The sequence below is a fragment of the Scomber scombrus genome, chromosome 1 (assembly GCF_963691925.1).
Source record: "Scomber scombrus chromosome 1, fScoSco1.1, whole genome shotgun sequence".
Classification (NCBI taxonomy): Eukaryota; Metazoa; Chordata; class Actinopteri; order Scombriformes; family Scombridae; genus Scomber; species Scomber scombrus.
In genome coordinates, this window is record NC_084970.1 from 4,821,210 (window position 1) to 4,827,969 (window position 6,760).

Genomic DNA, 6,760 nt, shown 5'->3' on the forward strand with positions numbered 1-6,760 from the left:
ATGTCCTGGGAGCAGGACTCACAACTAAAGTCCTTAGTTGAAAAATTGCAGGTATGTGGTATATGACTTAACCATTAGATTAAACTCTTATGGACCTTTGATACACCCAACAAAGTACTCAGTGCCTATTGGTAGATTTATTTGTACAAACACAGGAACTATTATCAAGATCTAAAATTTTCAATTCCAAAAAATGAGAGGTAATAAAGCCAATATTAGCTGTGGATGTGCTATGTGAGTCTTACTTTGAGCAGATCAGAAGTCTTAATATTGTTCTGTGTGCCAGTAGTGTGTTACATTATGGGAGTAAGTCAGGCATCTAAACACATTTTAGTTATCAAGGCACGGACTTACCCAGCCAAGTCTAACTCAAATATGATGTTTACCTGTCTCATCCCAACACATGGTTCCTTAAGGAAATAGATGTTTTAAAAGGAATAGTTTGACATTTTGGAAAATTAACTTATGAGCCTGGTGGGCTGTTTTCAATCTTAATGCTAACTGGATTAAGCCAAGAACCTGCTGGCTCTGGCTTCACATTAAGCGTACAGACACGAGAGTTGTATCAGTCTTCTAACTCAGCAGGAACATCAATAAGAGTAAAAAATTTGTACTATTCTTTTATGGAAATGTTCCATGCTCCAAGATTCAAACTTTGAATGAAACAGTGTGTGGTTATGTAAGAGAGTAATATAAGAGAAATATTATGCTGCTAAACACTGAAGAATGCCTATGTACTTGCACTGGTCCACATACATAGCAAACACTAAGTAGACGACTAGAGTGGCAAAGGCATGCAGAAATACACATTGACGTGGGGGGTCGTGCCCATACACACACACACACACACACACCCATTTTGTATCTGCACACTGCCGCCCCTTGATACTAGTTAGAGCAACGACGACTGTGGTTGTTGCTTTTCCTGCCAGCTGGAGAGTGCTGATGGAGTGTGATTGTATGCAAGTATGCATGTGTGCATGTTCCATATTTACGTGTGTGTGTGTGTGAATGTGTGTGTGTGTGTGTGTGTGTCTGTATGTGTTTGAGAGAGAGAGAGAGAGAGAGAGAGAGAGAGAGAGAGAGAGAGAGAGAGAGAGAGAGAGAGAGAGAGAGGAGAGAGAGAGAGAGAGAGAGAGACATTTGGTAGGGGGGGGGATCATCATGAAGGAGCAGAGAAGGGAATGGGGGGGGGGGGGGGGCTGCACACCTGGCATCCGCCACAGATGGGCATAATCATCTCCCTCGCTACCCCCACCAAACCCCCCCCATCACTCCGCACACACCCCTCTCCTGTCCCCTCATCCATGCCGAGGTATTCACACACACACACACACACACACACACACACACACACACACACACACACACACACACACACACACACACACACACACACACATGCATTGTTAAACGAGTCAGCTCATACAGCATCCTGATTCGAGCAGCAGTCATGCCAGAGTTAGATTGTATGAATTGGTCCAGCTGACAAAAGCAATTATCATCCATTAGAGTCAGAAACTCTCATGTTATGTTTGTTTGTGGTCCAAACTAAATTCTGGCTGTTACTGATGAAAAAGGTGTCTCTGCTGAGTGTTAACTAAACCATTTTCTGAAAGAAGAAGTTGTTTTTTGTTAGTTTTGCTGATTAGTATATCCAAACAAGTGACACAAATTGTGACGTGATGCATCATCCTGTAAATTTTCAAAATTTAGAATAAGGTTTTTTAATTAAGAATGAATGAAAAGTGGATTTTAGACACATTTATTTGCTTCACAATGCATCTTTATAGTGTTGCATTCGTGGCCTTATAAATGTTGGCTTTACCTGTGAAGTATCGCAATCATCCAGGTCATGGTATATCTGGAAGAGCTCAGTCAAGGGGCAAGTTGGCTTGCTTTAGGTTCTTGAGAGCATTTTGAATCTCATCCAAAAATTCTGATTTATGTGAAGTTCCAGGCAATCTGTAAGACACTAAGTCCTGTTGCCCTTGACTTCAGTCTAGATTGAACTTGAACACAGAGTTACAATGTGGAGTACTTCTACATTTTGGATGGACATGAAACCCTTGTGGGTAAACCATCAAGGTGAACAACTGCATTAGAAAATATCAGGTTATTTGATTAAAAAAAGATTTGCTTGCAAAAATGTATGATGAGAAGTTGCCATGTGCATTTTGCCAGAATGTCCAATCTCGTGTTACACGTACGGAGACAATTAGACGCTATTACACTGTCGTAACACATCTAATAAATAAAACAAACCTGCCCATTCTGTTTTTGTTGAAATGTGAAGGGTTAAATTGAAGAGGGCCATTAGTCTCTCTTTCAGAATTTTGCTGCCTCTGCAGTTGTTGGGAAGAAATTGCTGCTTTCAGCTCTGTGATTGGTGGTCCAGCTGTAAATTTACAGAGAGCCGCACAATAGTAATTCAATAAGAGACTAATTTCAAATGACAGTGAAACTGGCCAATCATATCTTCTCTTTAAATGGGTGGGCTTTTGTTCAGGGTTTAACTTTATGACAAGTTCTGCCATAAAGGGGGAGACAAATCACAAGCTAGCAGAAGAATATAAAAAAACACGATAAACTAGCTAGCTAGCCTGTTGGTTCATGGTAGTATCAGCGAGTAATGATACCACAAGTGAGGAGGACATAGTTGTGGTTTATCATGTGATTATTTGTAAGGAGAATTTGTGTCTTAGCTGTTTGTTAGAAGATTGAATTAGCACCCGGAATTGTCATAGGTACTTGCAGTACTATAGGAGAGGACACAGTTAGAGCAGACCTTTGCTTTATAAAGGAAAGACTCACTCCAGTTTTCCCTATTTTTGAGTTGCATATACTGTAATTATCTATGATTCTGTGACTGATACATTTGAGCTAATCACAAGTCGTGTCTCAAAATGATTCATCCAAATGTTTTCCATGCCAGCATGACCAAAATAGCTTGAGGAATGACTGAAAGTAAAACGAAGAGAGAGAGAAAAAAAAAACTTAAATGGTTACAAAAGGCCGTGTGATTTATTTATCAAAAGAAAAAAAAAAGATTCCAGAGGAAGCTTGGCAGGCTTGAGAAGAAACACGTTTCATTTTGCTCCGTCCCCCCCCCTCCTCCTCCCCCTCTCCTCCCTTCCTATCCTCCTTTTCCCTCTCACCTCGTCCACCCCTGAGGGGGAGCCCGCCATTTCCAGGCAACAAAAGCGGGACATGGCCAGCAGGCTTTGATGTTTATTTTAGCAGGCCGTCCCCCCCCTGCTGCTTGGCCTTCTTTTGTGTCCGTCCAGGTAAAACAAGCTCCCCGCTGCCCCCTCCTAGAAAACAAGCCGCCTGGGGCGTCCTCTGTGCTTGACCCGGGGTCAGGGGATGTCCTGCACTTAAACCCTTAACCCGTCGACACCCTAGCCCCACCTCCTGTCTTTCCTCCCTCTCAAACTGTATACCCCCTCTCTCCTCAGCCTCTCCATCTCTCAGTTACCTATCCCCTTCCCATAGGCCCCCCCCCCCACACACACACACACACACACCTCCCAGAGTGACCCTTACCCTGTTTATGCACAGTAAAGTAAGAGAGAACAGTTCTAACAGTGATATTCTGTATTATCGCCATTTTGGACATTTTGGTATGTGTCCTCATTGTCATATGTCTTTGTGTTTCTGTGTGTACCATCACAATGCATGCACGTAGCCTGAGCTGCAATGAAGGCTCAGGGGGGGAACAGGGAGGGGGGCCTGGCTAGTAGGGAATGGGGGATTGGACGTGGCGGTGGTTGTGGTGGAGGTGGTGGTGGTGGAGGGGGTTACGTTTCCTTTCACTGGCTGCCAATCCATCAAGGCTCAGTCTACCGCTGTGCGGGCCGACAGGCAGCACAGAAAAGAACAAGGCCCGGCAACAGAGCCCCCTCTCCACGGCCATCACTCATCCCCCAGCAGACTCTGAACTCTGCGTGACCTTTTCCAGAGCCTCCTCACCAACTTCCACTCCTTAGCACCTAGTTAGCCTTAAAGACGCAGACACAAACCCGTGCTACCGACTGTCCCGTTGTCATGGTTTCTCTGTGGGTTTTTTTTTTTTTTTTAAATGTGTTTGACTAAAGCGTTTCTGTTAGGTGGATAAAGCAGAAGGGGAGTTCAGCTGTATTACTAGTTTGTGTCTATGTGTGTGTGTGTGAGTGTGTGGGGGCGGTGAGTGGGGTTACGTCTCATCCCTACAGCAGTGCAGCCTCTCCCTGACAACCAGATTGTCAGACAGCAGAGAGAGGAAACACACAGAAAGCCGAAAAAATCGACGAGCCACGCACACACACACACACACACACCCACACGCATACACACTGCAGAGAGGGGCGATGAGAACACTAGTTGACATCATTAGGCCGGACACATTTTTGTCACGCTTCCAGATTCGACGCGTCTGCATTTTGCTGAATGCCGACTCGCTCTTGCTATTTCTCTTCCCTCCCACCCAGCCTCATTCCCTCTATCTCTTTGTCCTGCTTACATGTTTAATACCGGAGACGCCCTGGCTCATCAGAGCTGTCCAGACACCACTTTGTGCTGGTGGAAATAAAGACCCCAAACAAGAAAAAAAAAAAAGATAGACAGAGAGAAAGGATGTAAAAACAAAACGGTGCCCTTGAGATTCTGTCGGCTATGTAGCCAAGACTTCAAGGCTTGTGTCTGGGCTAAACATCCAGCATCTTTGAATACAACAGAAATCACCTGCTCCTGTTTCCTGAGTTTATTTTACTCAGGTTTCCTCTCTTTCCAAAACAGATTACCCCTTGTCTGTCCAGTCCCAGTGCATTATCCCCAGTCTGGACACATCAGAGTAATTCATACTTAGTTGGCGGTGTGGCACTTTTTGCTCTGTCCCGGCAGCTTAATTGTGTTTTCTTGTGTAGTCTGTTTTTTTTTAAAAGGTTCAGCAGAAAATACAGTGACATGATGAGTGTCTGCCCAACAGGGGAAATCTTGTTACGGCGATGAAGACCTGAGGGCTGTGTTTGTGTGTGTGTGTGTGTGTGTGTGTGTGTGTGTCTGTAAAACTCCAACTATATCACATCTGAAGCCTGCACGCCACAAAACAAGCAAAGCACTGTTATCAAATGAATCCTGCAGGTGAATAATTGCATTTGAAGCTTCCACGTGTATCATTTGGCTGGTACATCTTGACCACTTCCAGGTGATATTATGTAACATTTTGGAAAGAACAATGTAGCTGTTTGCTGATATTCTGAACCAAAGCTGGCTCAGGCTGACTTGGGGGCCGAAGAATTTTATTGCCCTCCAAAAAATCTGAGTTGTAATATGTTTGTCTTGTAGTCCTCTGAAGGTTGTGGGGCGCTAAATAGGTATTTAGTTCACTTATCCTTCTGACTGGCTCTGTTCTGGATCAAGGAGGTTCACACACCTAGATAATTCCACTGGTACAGGTTTCATTGTGATTTTTTTGTTGAGCTGCACAAATTAATACTTTTATATGTGCATTGTCTCAAATAAATAGGTGTAATGCGTTTTAGCCTCTTTAAGCTCATTGTTTTGGTTTCACTGCTTGCCACATTACTGTTTTGGTTCAGTCTCACCACTGTCATTAACCTCATTTCCTGGAAATACCAGCTGCAGCTATACAAACACAACTATGTTACTCGGGTGGAATACCAGAACAGAGCTTAAAAGGGGGTTGAATACGGGATGTGTTGTGTTAATCAGCTTTCCAGAAAACATAACTCCAATTAAATGTTAATGTTGTTCAGTATACATTCTGGATGTGTAAATATGTAAACATGTTAGCCATCAAATGTAAAAGACAGTAGTATGCCAAATGTGGCAACAACAACAACAACAACAACAAAAACCCTACTAATGCTGCCTAATTGAGTATCAGAAGTTTTTCCATCCAGCAAAGAAAAAGGAAGTAAAACATGTGATTTTTAAAAGCATGCTCTGGAAAATCATGTATACATTGACCCCATGTGACCTACTGTCTAATTGTTTCACTACAGCAACTGTAAATGAAAGAGAAAAAGAAAAGACAAGAAAAAAACATGTGTTGCTTGTATCATTTCTAAAACAATCAATTGAAGTTTACTTAACAAGCAATGTCATGTTGCAGTGTACAATATGCCTCCTGTGTGTCAGGAACAGATGCAGAAATAGTGTGGCGTTATTAGTGATATAAAACCTCTCTGGGGAATCATTTCCCATTTCAAACCAAACTTTAGTTTATTGGAGGTGGCTGCAATCTTTTCCTCACTCTAAATAGATACTTTTTATGCCTAACTTAACCAAGGTGGTTGCAGATAAGAAAATAGTCATATGTAACAGTTTTTGAGGGCCTTGACTTGGACGGCATCAGAAAACACACTTAAATAAAAATGTAATTTGTCAACAGTTCAACAGTTTTATTTATTGTTTTGTGTGGGGAAAAAAATGATTTGCTTATCTAACTGTATTTTATTTTTCATGTAAGAATCATCAACGCTGTTTAATATTGGCACGAAATATATACAATATATCACTTTCATCACCTGAAAATGTAATGGCATACCAGACTTAGAGAGCCCTATCTTTTAAATGGGTAGGCAACTGCAGCTCTGTGATGTCCAGTTGTTGCATCACACAAATGTTTAAAATTGGAGGAAAAAAATGGTTTAATTAGACCACTGTTTGGTGCTGTATCTTATTATTAGACTAAATTGGCTCTCATAGAATTTAAACAAACGCACTCATTGTCTTAACCACACCCTCGACCTTGTCC